At 35.3% G+C, this 13625-nt stretch overlaps 1 protein-coding gene across 1 annotated transcript in view; it reads left to right on the top strand.

Moving 5' to 3' along the window:
- The window catches only part of AP-2alpha (adaptor protein complex 2, subunit alpha), a 102128-nt gene that overhangs the window by 43979 nt on the left and 44524 nt on the right, over nt 1-13625 (top strand). The window lies entirely within an intron of this gene.

Raw genomic sequence — 13625 nt, 5'->3', positions numbered from 1 at the left:
TGTGAACCAAAAATCTTCATGTCCATGTCCTCCGCTTTCCGTTCTCGTTCTGATTTTCGTTCCCGGTTTATTGTACACCAGCCTTTACACTTGGATGACGTCACCTTGTTAACAGAAAGTGTGACGCGATTTCTCAAATATCAAGCCAAGCATAACTGTTTCATGTTAAAATCATTGCGGTTGATCGAGGCAAGTGAGGCCAGGCCTCAGTCATGTGGCTTAATTGGAATCAAATTTTGTGTTTTTATATAATATATTAGTTATTTGAATTAAGCATATATCACTGTAGAAGTATTTGAAAACTTTGTTGTGGATATAGACCTGTTTTGCAATAAAATTTGTTCCTGAGGCCAGAAACGCTCGTGCCGGATCTGGCTTCTGCATTTCGTATGTTTTCGCGGGCTTTGAGGTTGCACTTGAAACTGTGTAGCTGAGGCATAATTCGTCTGGTCTCTTGGCCTGGTTAGCTCTCACTCCTCCCATCCATGGGCCGGTCTCGAGGGTGGAATGGGGTGGGTATAGCAGTGGTGACTTGTCTTCCTAAATAGGCCATAAATAACAAAAATTCTCGCTGTTTAGCAGGCAGAGACTCACACTGTTTTCTTCCCTTACTGTATGTCTTAGTTTATGACTTAAGCGAGGGTGTTGTACTATTGTACTTCATAGTATAGTAGTGAGTGTGGTTCAGTGTTGTTATGTGTTTGGGAAAAATATAAACAGAAATAGATGCGAGAAATAATGATGTAGTTAATCCATTGTTAGAGTATCATTTTTCGAGAAGAAATGATATTGAAGTTTTAAATAAAGATATAGCCTACCGAGATGCCTACGCCATCGCTGACAATTTTTCTGACAAATAATCTTAAAACGCGAGTTTCTATTGCATCGTAATATGGACAACCTAAATGGTTAAGTAGTAATGTGGTGCAAAACAAACTTAAATAAAAATAAACCTTGTTTATTGCTATCAAAGGAAAAAAATAAAAAGAATGAAAGGAAGAACAGTGTGTCTACTGAGAGCTTCAGCGATCTGAAAAATATTTCCAAGGGAATTTCAACATATACTTCTTCAGCTGAGCATAATATGGGTTGCTTCATCACACTCACACAATCATTGAAACAAACTTACAGCATAACAATTTATTTGGTGAGTGACAGTATTATTTTTAATTAATAATACTAATAATAATAGGCATAATAATACAGTAATAATTATATTCATAATTTAATAACAATAATAGTTAATATCATGAATAAACATTTCCTATCGGAGGCACTTAAACTAGTTGCATCTCACCGAGGATTTCAGTCACCAGCCGCTACTGGTTAAAATACGGTGCATATTCCCATTACTTACTTACTTACTGGCTTTTAAGGAACCCGGAGGTTCATTGCCGCCTCACATAAGCCCGCCATAGGTCCCTATTCTGAGCAAGATTAATCCATTCTCTATCATCATATCCCACCTCCCTTAAATCCATTTTAATATTATCTTCCCATCTACGTTTCGGCCTCCCTAAAGGTCTTTTTCCCTCTGGCTTCCCAACTAACATTCTATATGCATTTCTGGATTCGCCCATACGTGCTACATGCCCTGCCCATCTCAAACGTCTGAATTTAATGTTCCTAATTATGTCAGGTGAAGAATACAATGCGTGCAGTTCTGTGTTGTGTAACTTTCTCCATTCTCCTGTAACTTCATCCCTCTTAGCCCCAAATATTTTCCTAAGCACCTTATTCTCAAACCTATGTTCCTCTCTCAGAGTGAGAGTCCAAGTGCATATTCCCATTACCGTTAAAAATGCAGAAATACATGTTGGTGTGTTGTTTGTATGTCTCAAGATAAGCTATTCAGGGGTTAAAATTAATGTGAAAACATTTGGAATTGAAGAATTTGATTTTTGGTTGTAAATCATTAGAGTATGGGAGATTCTGTATGCGCGCGCCGCTTGCAATTGGTGCCAGAGTGTACATGAACGGTATACAAATAGCTACTGCACATGAGTACTGTGGATCCTTGCCAACGTTAATTATTACACATGACATTTTCCTTCCTTCCTCTGGGTCACTATGATTGGCAGCTTCAGACAATGGAACTGTTCAAAAATAGAAAAACAGTCTCGTCTCGTTTACTTCTGTATTCTGCTCTACATGCCTCGTTAATTAGCGACTTCAGACCTATAGGAATAATTTATTGATTTATTTGTTGAAATCCCACTTAATATGCTCTTCACGGTTATCCTACCCATTCCTGCGGTCCGTTATTGATTTTTTGCGGGTATTTAAGAAGAGCCTACATTTAAGCTAGGGAAGACCTGCATTATGTAATCTAGAGGTAAAGTTCCCAGTTACGAAGCAAGCGTAAAAATAATACGGATACAAAGTTTTGACAAAAAAAAAAATGACTCATTCTAATACCCATTTGGTAGAAGGTTGTAACTTATAAAAACGTTCAAGCACGTCTGGAATGATTATTGAACTTTGGTTCCAGAAAGTCACTTGGCTGTGTAAGACCTACTTATATCGTCTAGACAAAGTTATTACATCATTTATTTGATTTCCCGTCATTGTTGCTTCTACCTCTCACCCACTAGAGTAGTAGTTAATAATTCGCAGTTCTACAAGAGCAATATACTGATTTAAATATTACAAAGTTCACATAAAGAAAGCTGTCTAAAAATGGACGGTAATTGAGCAGTCAGGGGACTTGCACTAGTACATATTGGGTAAGAATTGTAAGAATGGATACAGTTTTTGCTATATGTGGGAGTTGTTTATACTTACTGCTGTCAAATTATCCTTAATTTTGTAGGATAATTTTGATAATATAGCATTACAATTAAGATTACTTTGAATTCGCCTACTTAATCCATCTAGATTAAGACGTTTAGATTGTTCAGACACAGTCAAGTGTCGTGGAAATATAGGCTATGTAAACACCTCATTATTTCATTGTTATTTTATGAACGTCGCAGAAGTTTAGTTTATCCCACCCTCTCCTACTTTCACACGCAATTTCATCTTCATATTTACTGCCTTCTTATCAAGGGAATGTTAAAAATTGTGTTCATCTTAAGCTGCATTGAATTGAATTGAAAGAGGAGAATTGGGAGAAGAAATTTAAAAGGTACACAAAACGCGCCCTTGCAAGGGGTTCGGGGCTGAAAGAAACTAAATATGCGAGCTCCAAGCCTGTTGGCCACTTGTCTCACTCCGGGTTACGTTGCTCCACTGGAGGAGCTCTAGAAAATTTTGAAGGGGAAAACCGAAAATGGACGTAACCTCTTAGGTACCATGAAGACTGTCTCCTTTACTTAAAAATGTGTGATTGTAAGTTCAGTATTACGTGTTTCAATGTGGGAAACCCCGAACTATCGTTTGCTACAGACATAATATATGGTAGACAAACATAATTGTGGCAGTGCATACCTCGAGACATATCTAACATAATTATCTAATGCTGGAAGTGGTTGTCTCTCTCCTACAGGCACAAAGCAACCAGGCGCTCCAGGTTTGCAAACATATCAATTAGCGTAGCAATTGCAGTGAAGATGTTTTCTTTCAATTTCTGGATTGTGCGTGATTTATTGGCTTAGACATTTCCCTTCAATATGTCCCTCAAGAATTGTGGGGGTTGGGTCTGGAGACCTTGATGGCCATAGACCTTTATACATTTAGAGATTCTTCGATTTTCGAAAAAAAAAAAAAAGCTGGTTAGAACTGCCATATCTCTCCTGGTCTTATGACTAGTTACCCAACTTGCTGGAAATAACCATGTTGTAACTCAAGTTGTCTGATTACAGAATTTGTCTGTAATTTAACTTTGCACATCTGTGTCTACCGTTGTTTCATAAAAGGTAATTATAGCAATCTGGTGCGCACGTCCTGCTGTGTTTCCTCTGTCATTGGAGGGCGGTCGCACCCATGGACATTCAGCACCGTGCCTGTTGTCTCCATTTTTTAAAATCATGAATACGTATTTAAAATCAGACCGACACAAGGGGTACCAGGACGGAAACGGCGATGTAATGTTTGCAGGGTAATGAAAGCAGGTATTGTAACTTATAGTGATAGATTTTATTGATATTAGTTCACAAAAGTACAAACTTAATAATTTAAAAAAATGATCTACGGTATATACAAATACATAATGAATATACAATTTCCTAAACTAATTAATTTATCTTCTTCTTCTTCTATGGTACAACAGCCTTCTTAGGCCAAGACCGCCTCAATGATTCTCCTCCATCAGGTTCTGTCCCGCGCTTCATTTTTCCAGCGGCTTACTCCGATTGACTTCAAATCTTTTTCAACATCGTCGAGCCATCTTGTTGTTGGTCGTCCCACTTTTCTTACTGTGTAGAATGGGTCGGTAAGAGTGACTTTTTTACATGGGCTATCATCATCCATCCTATATAGATGGCCTAGCCATCTCAGTCTGTTTGCCTTGATCACTTTAATAATATTCGCATCATTATACAAATTGTATAATTCAGTGTTATATCTGATACGCCAGGTACCCTCTTCATTTACTGGGCCATAAACTTTTCTTAACACTTTCTTTTCGAATACCATTAACCTTTCTATATTTTCTTTACTCAAGGTCCAACTCTCTGATCCATATAATAGGACTGGTCTAATCAATGTTTTATATAGCCTACATTTTGTTTTTATGCTAAGAAAGCGGGACTGGAGTTGCTTCTTTAATCCATAATAACATTTATTTGCCATCTTAATTCTTGAGTTTATGTCTACTGTTACACTATTATCATTTGTTATGATAGTTCCCAGGTATTTAAATTGTGTCACATTTTCAAATTTATATTCATGAATATAATTAATTTATCGCAAATCTCAATAATTTATTGGTTCAAACTTGCACTGGTTTTAGTGCATGTTTAACCAATCGTGATAACCATTAGAACTTTAAAACTTATTTACTTTTCACAACTTACTACCATAAACATTTTTAAATAATTTTTTTAAACATCTAAATTTATTCTATAACTTTCGTATTTATGTTTAGTGATAGGTTCACTTATGTATGTTAACTAATTATTCCGTGTCATCAAACTGCATCCAAGTTAGCAGTTGTTGACATGTAGCCAGCACACTGCAATAGCTGAATCGATATTTTTCAGTGCGTATAGTAGGTAAGTCTAAATTCCTGCTACATGCTTGTCAATACTGTAACTTAGTGACCAATAACATGGTTGGAATAAATGTGAACTCGTTCGATCGGGTATACGACTACGATGCGAGCGTGACCTTGAGTTGGCGCCGCGCGAGGCGCTGGGGGAGGCCGCTTTGACTAGAGGTCATTTTGGGCGTGGGCGAAAATTTCCGGGCAGTATATCTTGCGACTCCTATGTTCTAGCGCTCTGATTTTGGTGACAAACAAAATATCTCGTCTATATCTCTCGATTGACGTATTCACGTAAACCCCATGGCCGTGTCCCCGACGCAGGCACTTTTTTTTCTGTATCATTCTTTGAGGGTGCTGCAATTTTAAACTCATTTATGAATTTACTCAGTGGTGTACATGTTAACAGTACCGAGACTGCAGACGAACTGAACTTATTGTCATTTTCATGGTTGCAACGACCGTGATCCATTTAAATCTCGGAGTTCGAAACGGTCCTATTTATATACAGTATATTGTTGTCTTCTATGTACTATGTAGTGAGCAATAGCTCGGGGCCTCTTACGAGTGAAACATTTCTACAAGTAATTCTCGATTGCCTGTCGGCTACCGCACGTGTCACTGGATTTTTAACACGACTTTCTTCATCAGCGACGTAAAGTGGTAGATTTGTGGTATGTGAAACACTCTTCTTTTTAATGAGAGAACGTCAGCGACAATTTACCGACTATTTTATTGCGTACCAAAATTTCTTTCTTCGCCTTTGCAGTCCCTACTTGAGCCCGGAAAATAAGAAACATGTCTAGCATCATTTCGAAGGTTCAGATGACTTCAGTAAGAGCGTTGAAAAGTTTTGGAAGGAAAGGAATTGCGTTAAAGGTATATGAACGAGAACGACCAGAAATATTATCAGAAATTGCAGCTATAAATTTCTAAAATGTTATAAAAAGAAATGAACTCACAATTTGACAAAAATTACAAGGTACCACAACAAGACTTATTAGAACTTAAATATCTGATAAAACTATTTTTTATAGTTACTAAATATACTAATAAAAAAGGTAAAGGTATCCCCGTAACATGCCATGAAGGCACTTGGGGGGCATGGAGGTAGAGCCCCATGCTTTCCATGACCTCGGCACTAGAATGAGGTGGTGTGGTCGGCACCACGCTCTGGCCGCCTTTTACCCCCGGGAAAGACCAGGTACTCAATTTTATAGGAGGCTGAGTGAACCTCGGGGCCGTTCTGAAAGTTTGGCAACGAGAAAAGATCCTGTCACCACCTGGGATCGAACCCCGGACCTTCCAGTCTGTAGCCAGCTGCTCTACCAACTGAGCTAATATAGTTACTAAATATATTTTGTGCGAGATCGTGCGTATTTGCTTGTTTTCCGCACAGAACCAATACGCGGTAAGTGTGAAATATCACATTCAGTATTTCCAACATAACACACATAACAATTTCCCTCTTCTTACCGCTTAAGCGCGACATTCATTTTACTGCTTTAGGCTTTTAACTTATTATTTTTAGAGACGTTTAACATAGTAATAATTATAAATTGGAAACTTACCACTGCAATTTCACCTAAATTGCAATGTTAATTATTGTTTTTAAATATTTGCAAAAATTGAGTAAATTCTACTACTCCACGAAACTTATTGCATTCCTGATACAAGTAACATTAAGGAAGCCGTGAAAAAATCAACAAGATTCCAGATGCCGATGTTATTACTGCAATATGTTATATAAATAATATTGTTAAAATATTAAAATGAAAAATAAATCATTACATAACCTTACCGTTTGTTTTAAGTTCGCATTTATAGACTGGGGGAAAAAAAGACAGACGTATATCACGCCCTGCTGGAGTATAGTAAACACAGAAAACATTTTATATAAACAATGTTGAAGAAAGATATTCCGGTTTTCCGAAGTTGCCGTCATTAAACAGAAACCAACATGGAGATTCATTGCAACTAATTAGAAATTCGTCTTTCAGGTATGTAATAAACGATCTTCGCACAAAATAATGTACGATACACGAGCGGTATGTTTGTTTTCATGTTCTCGGAAATTAAAAAAGCTCAACTACGTTTCGCTTTTTCAATCTTTTCCTCGACCATGAAAACGTCAACATACCGTTCTTGTAACGTATATTACTATTTCAAACCAGTTTTATCAAAGTATGGGGGGGGGGGGAAATCTGCAATCATATCATTTGGTAACCATAACATTGTTATGGTCTGTGTTACATCTTTAATGTTTTTACTACATGGAATACACACTTATTTCTAAAAAGTAGACTACTCTCGGACATGTAGAGTTGTTTATTTTAATACAATTAATTTTTTATTTGTTCTATATAAAATATATTAAAATTTACATAATGTTTTGTGACCTAATTTTTCTATTTTCAAACAAATGGGCATTATTGTAGTCTATCTTTTGCATAAATGCATGTTAAATCAATGTACAAAATTTCAGAATTCTATCTCTAATAGTTGTGGAGTTCTGAAATAATGTGTGAAAATTTTCAAATTTTGTAAAATGTAATTTAAAGTAAAAAGTGAATTCTGAAAAATATTATTAGTAATCTTTTTTATACTTTTATCAGATATTTAAGTTATAATAAGTCTTGTTGTGGTACCTTGTAATTTTTGTCCAATTGTGAGTTCATTTCCTTATAAAATTTTAGAAATTTAGAGCCTGCATTTTCTGATAATATTTGTGGTCGTTCACGTACATATACCCTTAAGTGTGTTAAATATCCCACGCTAAAGAGGTAGACATAATGGGCTTATAGAGGCTGAAGTGGTTAGAAATTATCTCACATAGATCAATTATTCTTATATACGAATAAAGTACTTAATTGTCACTTCTGTGATAGTGTTCTTCGTTATCTTGTTTTCATAAACATTTAATTAACCTTAAAGTGTAATAGTTTATTCTAACTCCCTTTCCAGCTGAAGTGGTAGTGATGTTGGCTTAGTTCTTGTTAGAGTACATCAACTTGATTTGAAGAAGAAAATGTTCTATACAATGTCAATTAAAATATAACAGTATTCGCTTATCCAATATTTCCAGCAACTATAATTGATAAATTTTCACTATAATCATATATAGGTTTTTAATTACCCTTCAGTTTTTTTACCCCTTTTGTTCTTTTTGTTGTTAGATAAATAATAGCAGTAGGTCGTTGCTTGTTGGTATGACGTTCTTACTGGATTACAGTTCTATTACATGATTTTATCAATTTCATATAGTCATACTCTGAGAAATAGACACTGTAATTAATTTCTTGTAAAATATAAGACATTTGAAGAGGCCTTGCTGATCAGAACCAGCAATTTTATTTAAAACAGTAGATGTTTTCATCTGAAAAAAAAACACTAATAAAAAACAATATAATATCATAGTAAGATTCATTAGCGCCTAATGTGTGAAATAAATGAAGGTGAAATTAATAATAAAAGTAAGAAACAAATGAATCCACTGAAAAGCAACGTGGAGAAGTTATACAAGTTCCAACAGCTAGATACTATAAAGAGGCAGAAGACCTCTGAAAGTTGAAGACAATTGAACATTGGTCCGCCATATTTTGCTTAGTCAAAACAAAGGGGCGTGGCTCGGATGTTGTAGGAAATGACTGTGATGAAGTTAGTATTATTGTGAATTGAGTTGCATATTAAGACTATGTTAATAAGTAAAAAGTAAAATACACACAAAACTTTACGTTTTATAACAGCTGTAGGCCTATGTTTTATTAGTTTCACTAAATATAGCCCAGATATTAAGTGACAAGCTATACTCAATGCAACCAAAGCAAAGCACCTAAAGACGGATTAATGTATTCGGCAGAAGAAAAATAAATAATTTTTTGGCTTCGTCACAAATTTAATTACCTTACAGCTAATCTAACCTAATATGAAATCATGTAATTCAGTGCTCACCAGATGATTTCAAGAGAGACGACGTATGTAACTAATAGGAGTAAAATATAGGAAAGGTAGTGGCGAAAATAAAAAAAAATCCAATAATTAAGTTATTGAGAAACATTAATTTGAAATTGGAATTAACACAGAGAACTTTTGAAAACTGCAATTATTAAAACTACAAATAACCTCTTAGCATGCAACATAATTAAAGAATGACACTAATAGAAAGTTACTCATGATCATAACTCACCACATTTATTGAAATGTTGAGATACTTACGATTAACATTGTTATCAGAAACAACAGGAGCCACAGCTAGGTACACTTCTTTTCGCGTGATGGAAACATCGTGTAGTCTAATATAATTTGAAACAAATATTGATCTCACACGTCTCTCGCAACTAGGCAGAGGCTTTTGCAGAATAAAACTGTTCTTACATTTGACACAATAATGACAAATTGTGTGTGATGCAAATGCTAACTTTCCTCTTTGTTAACAAAAAGAGCCCTACGCATTAATAAAAAGAAAATACTAAACTCTTGATGGTACAAACTTATTAATACAGATATTTCGCTTATGCTCAGTCCGTCTTATCTTAAAATTCTCTGGGGCAATGGTACTGTACCTGTTTTGGGAAGGTTTAATTATCCAGCAACGAATATTATGATTTATGGTACATTTCATTTAAATCCGAGGGAATGAGACATTTTTGGAAATTTTGAAGTCTTAATTATTACTTTTTCATTTATAAATCAGCTTTTTACAAAACCTATAGCGAAATGTTTAAATTAAAATATAATAATTTATTTATTTTACCTGGCAGAGTTAAGGCCTGCTCTTCCACTGATCCAAGTCTACAATTAATAATAATAATAATAATAATAATAATAATAATAATAATAATAATAAATATATATATATATATATATATATATATATATATATATGTTGTGAAATAATAATATTGAAACTGTATCATACAAGAATATGAAATAAAGTATTCATTGGAAACTGCGGGACACCTTATTATAGGCAGTATACCTTTGATAAGCACTCCTTGCGGAGGCTGGCGGTATTATAGACCGCCATGTTTTGTATGGAACGATCCATAGTACTGTTGGCCTCCGCAGAAGGTGCTTATCAGAGGTCTTCTGCCTCTCTATAGTATCTGACTCGTTGGTTCCACATAATTCTTGATTGTACTGAAAAGGCGTTTTCTGATCTAGATTAAAAATAGCTGCTTGGAAAGATGAGATTAGAGAGAGTAAACATTTTACCTAATCACTAATAATATTAGATGGATGTCACCAGTTATTTTTAGAGGTTACTTTTACTTTTATTGAATGGGCGTCTTTCGTCTAGATTAAAAAAAATGCTGCTTGGAAAAATGAGTTCAGCCATAGTAAACATTTTACCTAATCACTACTTGGATTTGATCAATTCTTTGCAGAATCGTTGGTGACTTATTCTATCGTGACCTATATTGTAAATTTATACTTCTAGTGCTGCTCATTTTCAGAACACCATAACGACTTTTCGTGTCATGTCTGTTGGCAAGCAAATAATATTTGTCAGAGAATTACTGTGTGGAGATAACAAAAGCCACGCTTGGCACTGGAGAGGGTATTTGAGGAAATTAATGGAGTCATCATTGGCAGTCATATGCAGTTTGCTAAGAGAATGTGCAACTTATTGCGAGCCAGACTAAAGTGTAAGAACATCGCAAAGGAGTGAAGTACGGCGCATGCGAATGAAGGCTGTGCTATATTGGTGTACCGTTGCTTTATTCCAGAATCGTATTATTGTCGTCTCTTTGTGAAGAATGTTTGTTGCACGTTTCTGATTATCGTGCGTTTCAAGAAAATATCATACAAGCTATCAGTAGCGAAGGGTGCTATATCTTACTAGGGTAGACAGTAGCATTTTAGTCTATCGTACTATCATTACTGAATAATATTTTACATAGTGCAGTTATTAATAAAGATTATACTACTATTACTACTGCTGCTGCTTCCCCCAAGTTAAATTTGCGGCCCGTAAATGCAAGAGACCGCGCTAGTAGCTCTAATTGCTCTAGTTGCTAGTATACAACCTACTGTTTTGTCTGTGAGTGAGGTAATGTTACAAGAGATAATGCAATGAGTGAGGTAATATATATGTGTAAGAAATACGGTGCATAATATTAACACATTCACAGTGTTTATACGGGTAAAACACTTTCAACACCTCCTATACACCTCTACTCCCTCTTACTTATCTGTCCGATTCCACAGTCTTTCTCAGTATCATAACTTAAACACTCGGTCACAATATGATAACACGCTAGAAATACCACTACACACATCATCTCTTTATTCTTCATCTTTCACTGTTGCTACTTCTCGTCACTGGAATTTTCTGCCGCCTGAAGTCAAGGGCTGCCGAACTTTAATTTCCTTTAAATGTAAATGAGAAAAATATCTTATGATGAGTTGCCAGACCTAACGCGTTGCAAATATTTAATGGAATGTGTTCCACTGTATTTATTTATTTTTTATTTTATTTTATTATTTTTTGTTTTTTTTTTTATTTTTATTGTGTAATCATGTAAATCGTGTTTGTCACTTAACGCCAATATGTATCCCACTGTGTTGTTTTTTTATTACTAATCTATTTTTGTGTACATTTTATTCAATTGTCGGTTTCTGGTTTAATTATGTAAATCCTACTTAATTGTAATCTAATACTAGTATGTATACTAATGTGTTCATTTTTATTTCTACTGTGTACATTTTTTATTGAATTATCGGCTTCTGTTTTTATGTGATTCGTATTTGATTCTAACAACATTAATATGTATTCCACTATGTTTATTTTTATTTCATGAGGTAAATTTTTATGTAACTACCTCTTTTGATCTCATTATGTACCTAAATTGTATCAGTATGTAATTACTTAATTCTGATCCAGTTTTATGTTCAACTATGTAAGCAAGTTTTAATCCTGGTTGAGTGTAAGAGAAGGCCTTACGGCCTTAACTCTGCCAGGTTAAATAAAGCCATTGTTGTTGTTATTATTATTATTATTATTATTATTATTATTATTATTATTATTATACATGTCTGTTTACCACTATTTCGTACAATTTTCTGGCACGAACAGTAAACACCTCTTTATCAACTTAGTATTTACTCGTAGGTCACAAAGACCAGGGGGTGAGAGAACAACGACTCAAATTCTTTCCGGACGCAGATTTAACTTGGACGCGTAGTATTTACGGCTTTTAAGGAACCCGGAGGTTCATTGCCGCCCTCACATAAGCCCGCCATCGTTCCCTATCCTGAGCAATATTAATCCAGTGTCTACAATCATATCTCACCTCCCTCAAATCCATTTTAATATCCTCCCATCTACGTCTCGGCCTCCCCAAAGGTCGTTTTCCCTCCGGCCTCCCAACTAACACACTATATGCATTTCTGGATTCGCCCATACGTACTACATGCCCTGCCTATCTCAAATGTCTGGATTTAATGTTCCTAATTATTATGTTAGGTGAAGAATACAATGCGTGCAGTTGTGCGTTGTGTAACTTTCTCCTTTCTCCTGTAACTTCATCCCTCTCAGCCCCAAATAAGCACGTATGGGTGAATCCAGAATTGCAGTAGAGTGTTAGTTGGAAGGCCGGAGGGAAAAAAAAGACCTTTGAGGAGGCCGAGACTTATAGATGGGAGGATAATATTAAAATGTATTTAAGAAAGGTGGGATACGATGGTAGAGACTGGATTAATCTTGCTCAGGATAGGGACCGATGGCGGGCTTATGTGAGGGCAGCAATGAACCTCCGGGTTTTCTAAAAGCCATTTGTAAGTATTCAATATACAGAGCTAGAGCATCATATCTATATAATATGGGCCCTTATGCGTTGCTATCAAATGTGTCAGGAAACAGATTAGTTAATGTTACTTATCAAAAATTTCACAGAAATCTTGTCTTTAAGACCTCTTGTGGGAACTTCATGTCTTGAAAAAGAAAGGTATATTTTATGGGATTTACAGTTTCTATTATAATGCTCTTTTAGAGATTTTGAAGTAGGCCTGAATCTGTAAACACTGTAGAAATAAATTTTGAACAAATTTGAGCATGTAGTGCAAATGTCACAATGGAATAACCCGTATATATACAGATTGACAGTTGGTAATTCACTCCATTTTCTAAACGGTTCGCATATTACAACTTAGTAGTCATTGAGGGAGTAACACTAAATGCATCACTAACTTCTTGTGAGAGTGTATGCTGTGCTCAGTGACGTCGCCAGGATCAGAGCAAGGGGGGTGCGGATGGGGTGCGAGATTTAAAAATGGGGTGCGAGCTGTAAAAATGTGGTACATAAAAGATCCAAAATGTTCTCTCATGCACTTGCGCGCATACTATACATCTGTTTATTATTATTATTATTATTATTATTATTATTATTATTATTATTATTATTGTTCATCACATCCATAACGATACACTAAGGGACGTAGTTTTTTCGCATCCAATAATTTGTTTGTTTGTTTTTGTTCT

This window comes from Periplaneta americana, chromosome 4, assembly GCF_040183065.1.
Source record: "Periplaneta americana isolate PAMFEO1 chromosome 4, P.americana_PAMFEO1_priV1, whole genome shotgun sequence".
NCBI lineage: Eukaryota > Metazoa > Arthropoda > Insecta > Blattodea > Blattidae > Periplaneta > Periplaneta americana.
This window is presented reverse-complemented; position numbering and strand designations above follow the sequence as displayed.